Here is an 11,994-nt window from a genome sequence, read left to right as displayed (position 1 = left end):
TAGACACAATCATTCATACATTCTGGGATTGCAGCCAGGTAAACCTCATTTTGGAAATTACCTGAAAATTGCCTTCAGCATAAACTATAACTAAAACTTGATATTGCGAGCAGACTAATAGTACTACATTATCCAAGAAGATATAATGATCCGATAACCATTACTATCATACTTTGTTAAAATGGATTTAAAAAAACAAGTTTCACGAAACCATGCTACCTTATATGTTTTTTGTATAAAACAATAGTGCACGATCACTATTTGCCTACACTTGCCGCATTCAAATATACTTAGCAATATGACACTGTCGTTTATGCCATGCTAAAGCTACAAGGAGTGAGGAAAGCTTATTTAAAATATATTTTATTTTCAGCACTGTCTTGTATATTAAGAATTGAATAAAACCTTACGAGACGTGCCCTAAAATGACACAAAAGAAAGCAAAATGGACCTAACCCTAGATAACGACCTACACCCCAAGGGTTAGCCCTAACCATACCCGTTAGCTCGATTTTCGACGACAAAGGGGAACTGCAGACATCAAAAACACCACCAACGCTTCGCAACGTCCCGACCCTGCCGCGGGACCTCCAAAAATCCACCGAAACATCGAAAAAAAGCAAAATCGACTTAACCCTAGCTAACCCCCTAACCCCCTAGGGTTAGCCCTAACCATACCCGTTAGCTCCATTTTCGACTCTAACCCTAGCTAAGACCAGTTTAGGTTAAAAGGACCCCAAACGATCAGAACTAGGGTGAAAAAACATCTTTTTTCAACCTCCAACCTCAAAACGCACACTCCTGGGGGCACCCAAGGCCATTTCTACCTCTTTCCACACCTCGTTCTTACAAAATAATAAGTTCAGGTCACAAAGAGCATATGCGCCAAACACATAGACACAATCATTCATACATTCTGGGATTGCAGCCAGGTGAACCTCATTTTGGAAATTACCTGAAAATTGCCTTCAGCATAAACTATAACTAAAACTTGATATTACTAGCAGACTAATAGTACTACATTATCCAAGAAGATACAATGATCCGATAACCATTACTATCATACTTTGTTAAAATGGATTTAAAACAACAAGTTTCATGAAACCATGCTACCTTATATGTTTTTTTAGTAAAACAATAGTGCACGATCACTATTTGCCTACACTTGACGCATTCAAATATACTTAGCAATATGACACTGTCGTTTATGCCATGCTAAAGCTACAAGGAGTGAGGAAAGCTTATTTAAAATATATTTTATTTTCAGCACTGTCTTGTATATTAAATATTGAATAAAACCTTACGAGACGTGCCCTAAAATGACACAAAAGAAAGCAAAATGGACCTAACCCTAGATAACGCCCTACACCCCTAGGGTTAGCCCTAACCATACCCGTTATCTCGATTTTCGACGACAATGGGGAACTGCAGACATCAAAAATACCACCAACACTTCGCAACGTCCCGACCCTGCCGCGGGACCTCCAAAAATCCACCGAAACATCGAAAAAAAGCAAAATCGACTTAACCCTAGCTAACCCCCTAACCCCCTAGGGTTAGCCCTAACCATACCCGTTAGCTCCATTTTCGACTCTAACCCTAGCTAAGACCAGTTTAGGTTAAAAGGACCCCAAACGATCAGAACTAGGGTGAAAAAACGTCTTTTTTCAACCTCCAACCTCCAAACGCACACTCTTGGGGGCACCCAAGGCCATTTCTACTTCTTTCCACACCTCGTTCTTACAAAATAATAAGTTCAGGTCACAAAGAGCATATGCGCCAAACACATAGACACAATCATTCATACATTCTGGGATTGCAGCCAGGTAAACCTCATTTTGGAAATTACCTGAAAATTGCCTTCAGCATAAACTATAACTAAAACTTGATATTGCGAGCAGACTAATAGTACTACATTATCCAAGAAGATATAATGATCCGATAACCATTACTATCATACTTTGTTAAAATGGATTTAAAACAACAAGTTTCATGAAACCATGCTACCTTATATGTTTTTTTAGTAAAACAATAGTGCACGATCACTATTTGCCTACACTTGCCGCATTCAAATATACTTAGCAATATGACACTGTCGTTTATGCCATGCTAAAGCTACAAGGAGTGAGGAAAGCTTATTTAAAATATATTTTATTTTCAGCACTGTCTTGTATATTAAGAATTGAATAAAACCTTACGAGACGTGCCCTAAAATGACACAAAAGAAAGCAAAATGGACCTAACCCTAGATAACGCCCTACACCCCAAGGGTTAGCCCTAACCATACCCGTTAGCTCGATTTTCGACGACAAAGGGGAACTGCAGACATCAAAAACACCACCAACGCTTCGCAACGTCCCGACCCTGCCGCGGGACCTCCAAAAATCCACCGAAACATCGAAAAAAAGCAACAAAATTGACTTAACCCTAGCTAACGCCCTAACCCCCTAGGGTTAGCCCTAACCATACCCGTTAGCTCCATTTTCGACTCTAACCCTAGCTAAGACCAGTTTAGGTTAAAAAGACCTCAAACGATCAGAACTAGGGTGAAAAAACGTCTTTTTTCAACCTCCAACCTCCAAACGCACACTCCTGGGGACACCCAAGGCCATTTCTACCTCTTTCCACACCTCGTTCTTACAAAATAATAAGTTCAGGTCACAAAGAGCATATGTGCCAAACACATAGACACAATCATTCATACATTCTGGGATTGCAGCCAGGTAATCTTCATTTTGGAAATTACCTGAAAATTGCCTTCAGCATAAACTATAACTAAAACTTGATATTACGAGCAGACTAATAGTACTACATTATCCAAGAAGATACAATGATCCGATAACCATTACTATCATACTTTGTTAAAATGGATTTAAAAAAACAAGTTTCACGAAACCATGCTACCTTATATGTTTTTTTAGTAAAACAATAGTGCACGATCACTATTTGCCTACACTTGCCGCATTCAAATATACTTAGCAATATGACACTGTCGTTTATGCAAAGCTAAAGCTACAAGGAGTGAGAAAAGCTGATTTAAAATATATTTTATTTTCAGCACTGTCTTGTATATTAAATATTGAATAAAACCTTACGAGACGTGCCCTAAAATGACACAAAAGGAAGCAAAATGGACCTAACCCTAGCTAACCTCCTACGCTCCTAGGGTTAGCCCTAACCATACCCGTTAGCTCGATTTTCGACGACAACGGGGAACTGCAGACATCAAAAACACCACCAACACTCCCCAACGTCCCGAACCCGCCGCGGGACCTCCAAAAATCCACCGAAACATCGTAAAAAAGCAAAATCGACTAAACCCTAGCTAACCCTCTAACCCCCTAGGGTTAGCCCTAACCATACCCGTTAGCTCCATTTTCGACTCTAACCCTAGCTAAGACCAGTTTAGGTTAAAAGGACCCCAAACGATCAGAACTAGGGTGAAAAAACGTCTTTTTTCAACCTCCAACCTCCAAACGCACACTCTTGGGGGCACCCAAGGCCATTTCTACCTCTTTCCACACCTCGTTCTTACAAAATAATAAGTTCAGGTCACAAAGAGCATATGCGCCAAACACATAGACACAATCATTCATACATTCTGGGATTGCAGCCAGGTAAACCTCATTTTGGAAATTACCTGAACATTGCCTTCAGCATAAACTATAACTAAAACTTGATATTACGAGCAGACTAATAGTACTACATTATCCAAGAAGATACAATGATCCGATAACCATTACTATCATACTTTGTTAAAATGGATTTAAAAAAACAAGTTTCACGAAACCATGCTACCTTATATGTTTTTTTAGTAAAACAATAGTGCACGATCACTATTTGCCTACACTTGCCGCATTCAAATATACTTAGCAATATGACACTGTCGTTTATGCCATGCTAAAGCTACAAGGAGTGAGAAAAGCTGATTTAAAATATATTTTATTTTCAGCACTGTCTTGTATATTAAATATTGAATAAAACCTTACGAGACGTGCCCTAAAATGACACAAAAGGAAGCAAAATGGACCTAACCCTAGCTAACCTCCTACGCTCCTAGGGTTAGCCCTAACCATACCCGTTAGCTCGATTTTCGACGACAACGGGGAACTGCAGACATCAAAAACACCACCAACACTCTGCAACGTCCCGACCCTGCCGCGGGACCTCCAAAAATCCACCGAAACATCGAAAAAAAGCAAAATCGACTTAACCCTAGCTAACCCCCTAACCCCCTAGGGTTAGCCCTAACCATACCCGTTAGCTCCATTTTCGACTCTAACCCTAGCTAAGACCAGTTTAGGTTAAAAGGACCCCAAACGATCAGAACTAGGGTGAAAAAACGTCTTTTTTCAACCTCCAACCTCAAAACGCACACTCCTGGGGGCACCCAAGGACATTTCTACCTCTTTCCACACCTCGTTCTTACAAAATAATAAGTTCAGGTCACAAAGAGCATATGCGGCAAACACATAGACACAATCATTCATACATTCTGGGATTTCAGCCAGGTAAACCTCATTTTGGAAATTACCTGAAAATTGCCTTCAGCATAAACTATAACTAAAAGTTGATATTACGAGCAGACTAATAGTACAACACTATCCAAGAAGATACAATGATCCGATAACCATTACTATCATACTTTGTTAAAATGGATTTAAAAAAACAAGTTTCATGAAACCCTGCTACCTTATATGTTTTTTTAGTAAAACAATAGTGCACAATCACTTTTTGCCTACACTTGCCGCATTCAAATATACTTAGCAATATGACACTGTCGTTTATGCCATGCTAAAGCTACAAGGAGTGAGGAAAGCTTATTTAAAATATATTTTATTTTCAGCACTGTCTTGTATATTAAATATTGAATAAAACCTTACGAGACGTGCCCTAAAATGACACAAAAGAAAGCAAAATGGACCTAACCCTAGATAACGCCCTACATCCCTAGGGTTAGCCCTAACCATACCCGTTATCTCGATTTTCGACGACAAAGGGGAACTGCAGACATCAAAAACACCACCAACACTTCGCAACGTCCCGACCCTGCCGCGGGACCTCCAAAAATCCACCGAAACATCGAAAAAAAGCAAAATCGACTTAACCCTAGCTAACCCCCTAACCCCCTAGGGTTAGCCCTAACCATACCCGTTAGCTCCATTTTCGACTCTAACCCTAGCTAAGACCAGTTTAGGTTAAAATGACCCCAAACGATCAGAACTAGGGTGAAAAAACGTCTTTTTTCAACCTCCAACCTCCAAACGCACACTCCTGGGGGCATCCAAGGCCATTGATACCTCTTTCAAAACCTCGTTCTTACAAAATAATAAGTTCAGGTCACAAAGAGCATATGCGGCAAACACATAGACACAATCATTCATACATTCTGGGATTTCAGCCAGGTAAACCTCATTTTGGAAATTACGGAAAATTGCCTTCAGCATAAACTATAACTAAAACTTGATATTACGAGCAGACTAATAGTACCACATTATCCAAGAAGATACAATGATCCGATAACCATTACTATCATACTTTGTTAAAATGGATTTAAAAAAACAAGTTTCATGAAACCATGCTACCTTATATGTTTTTTTAGTAAAACAATAGTGCACGATCACTATTTGCCTACACTTGCCGCATTCAAATATACTTAGCAATATGACACTGTCGTTTATGCCATGCTAAAGCTACAAGGAGTGAGGAAAGCTTATTTAAAATATTTTTTATTTTCAGCACTGTCTTGTATATTAAATATTGAATAAAACCTGACGAGACGTGCCCTAAAATGACACAAAAGAAAGCAAAATGGACCTAACCCTAGATAACGCCCTACATCCCTAGGGTTAGCCCTAACCATACCCGTTATCTCGATTTTCGACGACAAAGGGGAACTGCAGACATCAAAAACACCACCAACACTTCGCAACGTCCCGACCCTGCCGCGGGACCTCCAAAAATCCACCGAAACATCGAAAAAAAGCAAAATCGACTTAACCCTAGCTAACCCCCTAACCCCCTAGGGTTAGCCCTAACCATACCCGTTAGCTCCATTTTCGACTCTAACCCTAGCTAAGACCAGTTTAGGTTAAAATGACCCCAAACGATCAGAACTAGGGTGAAAAAACGTCTTTTTTCAACCTCCAACCTCCAAACGCACACTCCTGGGGGCACCAAAGGCCATTTCTACCTCTTTCAAAACCTCGTTCTTACAAAATGATAAGTTCAGGTCACAAAGAGCATATGCGGCAAACACATAGACACAATCATTCATACATTCTGGGATTGCAGCCAGGTAAACCTTATTTTGGAAATGACCTAAAATTGCCTTCAGCATAAACTATAACTAAAACTTGATATTACGAGCAGACTAATAGTACTACACTATCCAAGAAGATACAATGATCCGATAACCATTACTATCATACTTTGTTAAAATGGATTTAAAAAAACAAGTTTCATGAAACCATGCTACCTTATATGTTTTTTTAGTAAAACAATAGTGCACGATCACTATTTGCCTACACTTGCCGCATTCAAATATACTTAGCAATATGACACTGTCGTTTATGCCATGCTAAAGCTACAAGGAGTGAGGAAAGCTTATTTAAAATATTTTTTATTTTCAGCACTGTCTTGTATATTAAATATTGAATAAAACCTTACGAGACGTGCCCTAAAATGACACAAAAGAAAGCAAAATGGACCTAACCCTAGATAACGCCCTACATCCCTAGGGTTAGCCCTAACCATACCCGTTATCTCGATTTTCGACGACAAAGGGGAACTGCAGACATCAAAAACACCACCAACACTTCGCAACGTCCCGACCCTGCCGCGGGACCTCCAAAAATCCACCGAAACATCGAAAAAAAGCAAAATCGACTTAACCCTAGCTAACCCCCTAACCCCCTAGGGTTAGCCCTAACCATACCCGTTAGCTCCATTTTCGACTCTAACCCTAGCTAAGACCAGTTTAGGTTAAAATGACCCCAAACGATCAGAACTAGGGTGAAAAAACGTCTTTTTTCAACCTCCAACCTCCAAACGCACACTCCTGGGGGCATCCAAGGCCATTTATACCTCTTTCAAAACCTCGTTCTTACAAAATAATAAGTTCAGGTCACAAAGAGCATATGCGGCAAACACATAGACACAATCATTCATACATTCTGGGATTTCAGCCAGGTAAACCTCATTTTGGAAATTACCTGAAAATTGCCTTCAGCATAAACTATAACTAAAACTTGATATTACGAGCAGACTAATAGTACTACACTATCCAAGAAGATACAATGATCCGATAACCATTACTATCATACTTTGTTAAAATGGATTTAAAAAAACAAGTTTCATGAAACCATGCTACCTTATATGTTTTTTTAGTAAAACAATAGTGCACGATCACTATTTGCCTACACTTGCCGCATTCAAATATACTTAGCAATATGACACTGTCGTTTATGCCATGCTAAAGCTACAAGGAGTGAGGAAAGCTTATTTAAAATATTTTTTATTTTCAGCACTGTCTTGTATATTAAATATTGAATAAAACCTTACGAGACGTGCCCTAAAATGACACAAAAGAAAGCAAAATGGACCTAACCCTAGATAACGCCCTACATCCCTAGGGTTAGCCCTAACCATACCCGTTATCTCGATTTTCGACGACAAAGGGGAACTGCAGACATCAAAAACACCACCAACACTTCGCAACGTCCCGACCCTGCCGCGGGACCTCCAAAAATCCACCGAAACATCGAAAAAAAGCAAAATCGACTTAACCCTAGCTAACCCCCTAACCCCCTAGGGTTAGCCCTAACCATACCCGTTAGCTCCATTTTCGACTCTAACCCTAGCTAAGACCAGTTTAGGTTAAAAGGACCCCAAACGATCAGAACTAGGGTGAAAAAACGTCTTTTTTCAACCTCCAACCTCCAAACGCACACTCCTGGGGGCACCAAAGGCCATTTCTACCTCTTTCAAAACCTCGTTCTTACAAAATAATAAGTTCAGGTCACAAAGAGCATATGCGCCAAACACATAGACACAATCATTCATACATTCTGGGATTGCAGCCAGGTAAACCTTATTTTGGAAATTACCTAAAATTGCCTTCAGCATAAACTATAACTAAAACTTGATATTACGAGCAGACTAATAGTACTACACTATCCAAGAAGATACAATGATCCGATAACCATTACTATCATACTTTGTTAAAATGGATTTAAAAAAACAAGTTTCATGAAACCATGCTACCTTATATGTTTTTTTAGTAAAACAATAGTGCACGATCACTATTTGCCTACACTTGCCGCATTCAAATATACTTAGCAATATGACACTGTCGTTTATGCCATGCTAAAGCTACAAGGAGTGAGGAAAGCTTATTTAAAATATTTTTTATTTTCAGCACTGTCTTGTATATTAAATATTGAATAAAACCTTACGAGACGTGCCCTAAAATGACACAAAAGAAAGCAAAATGGACCTAACCCTAGATAACGCCCTACATCCCTAGGGTTAGCCCTAACCATACCCGTTATCTCGATTTTCGACGACAATGGGGAACTGCAGACATCAAAAACACCACCAACACTTCGCAACGTCCCGACCCTGCCGCGGGACCTCCAAAAATCCACCGAAACATCGAAAAAAAGCAAAATCGACTTAACCCTAGCTAACCCCCTAACCCCCTAGGGTTAGCCCTAACCATACCCGTTAGCTCCATTTTCGACTCTAACCCTAGCTAAGACCAGTTTAGGTTAAAATGACCCCAAACGATCAGAACTAGGGTGAAAAAACGTCTTTTTTCAACCTCCAACCTCCAAACGCACACTCCTGGGGGCACCAAAGGCCATTTCTACCTCTTTCAAAACCTCGTTCTTACAAAATAATAAGTTCAGGTCACAAAGAGCATATGCGCCAAACACATAGACACAATCATTCATACATTCTGGGATTGCAGCCAGGTAAACCTCATTTTTGAAATTACCTAAAATTGCCTTCAGCATAAACTATAACTAAAACTTGATATTACGAGCAGACTAATAGTACTACACTATCCAAGAAGATACAATGATCCGATAACCATTACTATCATACTTTGTTAAAATGGATTTAAAAAAACAAGTTTCATGAAACCATGCTACCTTATATGTTTTTTTAGTAAAACAATAGTGCACGATCACTATTTGCCTACACTTGCCGCATTCAAATATACTTAGCAATATGACACTGTCGTTTATGCCATGCTAAAGCTACAAGGAGTGAGGAAAGCTTATTTAAAATATTTTTTATTTTCAGCACTGTCTTGTATATTAAATATTGAATAAAACCTTACGAGACGTGCCCTAAAATGACACAAAAGAAAGCAAAATGGACCTAACCCTAGATAACGCCCTACATCCCTAGGGTTAGCCCTAACCATACCCGTTATCTCGATTTTCGACGACAATGGGGAACTGCAGACATCAAAAACACCACCAACACTTCGCAACGTCCCGACCCTGCCGCGGGACCTCCAAAAATCCACCGAAACATCGAAAAAAAGCAAAATCGACTTAACCCTAGCTAACCCCCTAACCCCCTAGGGTTAGCCCTAACCATACCCGTTAGCTCCATTTTCGACTCTAACCCTAGCTAAGACCAGTTTAGGTTAAAATGACCCCAAACGATCAGAACTAGGGTGAAAAAACGTCTTTTTTCAACCTCCAACCTCCAAACGCACACTCCTGGGGGCACCAAAGGCCATTTCTACCTCTTTCAAAACCTCGTTCTTACAAAATAATAAGTTCAGGTCACAAAGAGCATATGCGCCAAACACATAGACACAATCATTCATACATTCTGGGATTGCAGCCAGGTAAACCTCATTTTTGAAATTACCTAAAATTGCCTTCAGCATAAACTATAACTAAAACTTGATATTACGAGCAGACTAATAGTACTACACTATCCAAGAAGATACAATGATCCGATAACCATTACTATCATACTTTGTTAAAATGGATTTAAAAAAACAAGTTTCATGAAACCATGCTACCTTATATGTTTTTTTAGTAAAACAATAGTGCACGATCACTATTTGCCTACACTTGCCGCATTCAAATATACTTAGCAATATGACACTGTCGTTTATGCCAAGCTAAAGCTACAAGGAGTGAGGAAAGCTGATTTAAAATATATTTTATTTTCAGCACTGTCTTGTATATTCAATATTGAATAAAACCATACGAGACGTGCCCTAAAATGACACCAAAAAAAGCAAAATGGACCTAACACTAGATAACGCCCTACACCCCTAGGATTTGCCATAACCATACCCGTTATCTCGATTTTCGACGACAACGGGGAACTGCAGACATCAAAAACACCACCAACACTCTGCAACGTCCCGACCCTGCCGCGGGACCTCCAAAAATCCACCGAAACATCGAAAAAAAAGCAAAATTGACCTAACCCTAGCTAACCCCTAGCCCCCTAGGGTTAGCCCTAACCATACCCGTTAGCTCGATTTTCGACGACAACGGGGAACTGCAGACATCAAAAACACCACCAACACTCTGCAACGTCCCGACCCTGACGCGGGACCTCCAAAAATCCACCGAAACATCGAAAAAAAGCAAAATTGACTTAACCCTAGCTAACCCCCTAACCCCCTAGGGTTAGCCCTAACCATACCCGTTAGCTCCATTTTCGACTCTAACCCTAGCTAAGACCAGTTTAGGTTAAAATGACCCCAAACGATCAGAACTAGGGTGAAAAAACGTCTTTTTTCAACCTCCAACCTCCAAACGCACACTCCTGGGGGCATCCAAGGCCATTTATATCTCTTTCCACACCTCGTTCTTACAAAATAATAAGTTCAGGTCACAAAGAGCATATGCGCCAAACACATAGACACAATCATTCATACATTCTGGGATTGCAGCCAGTGAAAACCTCATTTTGGAAATTACCTAAAATTGCCTTCAGCATAAACTATAACTAAAACTTGATATTACGAGCAGACTTATAGTACCACACTATCCAAGAAGATACAATGATCCGATAACCATTACTATCATACTTTGTTAAAATGGATTTAAAAAAACAAGTTTCATTAAACGATGCTACCTTATATGTTTTTTTAGTAAAACAATAGTGCACGATCACTATTTGCCTACACTTGCCGCATTCAAATATACTTAGCAATATGACACTGTCGTTTATGCCATGCTAAAGCTACAAGGAGTGAGGAAAGCTTATTTAAAATATATTTTATTTTCAGCACTGTCTTGTATATTCAATATTGAATAAAACCTTACGAGACGTGCCCTAAAATGACACAAAAAAAGCAAAATGGACCTAACCCTAGATAACGCCCTACACCCCTAGGGTTAGCCCTAACCATACCCGTTAGCTCTATTTTCGACGACAACGGGGAACTGCAGACATAAAAAACACCACCAACACTCTGCAACGTCCCGACCCTGCCGCGGGACCTCCAAAAATCCACCGAAACATCAAAAAAAAGCAAAATTGACTTAACCCTAGCTAACCCCTAACCCCCTAAGGTTAGCCCTAACCATACCCGTTAGCTCGATTTTTGACGACAACGGGGAACTGCAGACATCAAAAACACCACCAACACTCTGCAACGTCCCGACCCTGCCGCGGGACCTCCAAAAATCCACCGAAACATCGAAAAAAAGCAAAATCGACTTAACCCTAGCTAACCCCCTAACCCGCTAGGGTTAGCCCTTACCATACCCGTTAGCTCCATTTTCGACTCTAACCCTAGCTAAGACCAGTTTAGGTTAAAATGACCCCAAACGATCAGAACTAGGGTGAAAAAACGTCTTTTTTCAACCTCCAACCTCCAAACGCACACTCCTGGGGGCATCCAAGGCCATTTATATCTCTTTCAAAACCTCGTTCTTACAAAATAATAAGTTCAGGTCACAAGGAGCATATGCGCCAAACACATAGACACAATCATTCATA

The sequence above is a fragment of the Haliotis rufescens genome, unplaced genomic scaffold (assembly GCF_023055435.1).
Source record: "Haliotis rufescens isolate VD_foot unplaced genomic scaffold, xgHalRufe1.0.p SCAF_14, whole genome shotgun sequence".
NCBI lineage: Eukaryota > Metazoa > Mollusca > Gastropoda > Lepetellida > Haliotidae > Haliotis > Haliotis rufescens.
This window is presented reverse-complemented; position numbering follows the sequence as displayed.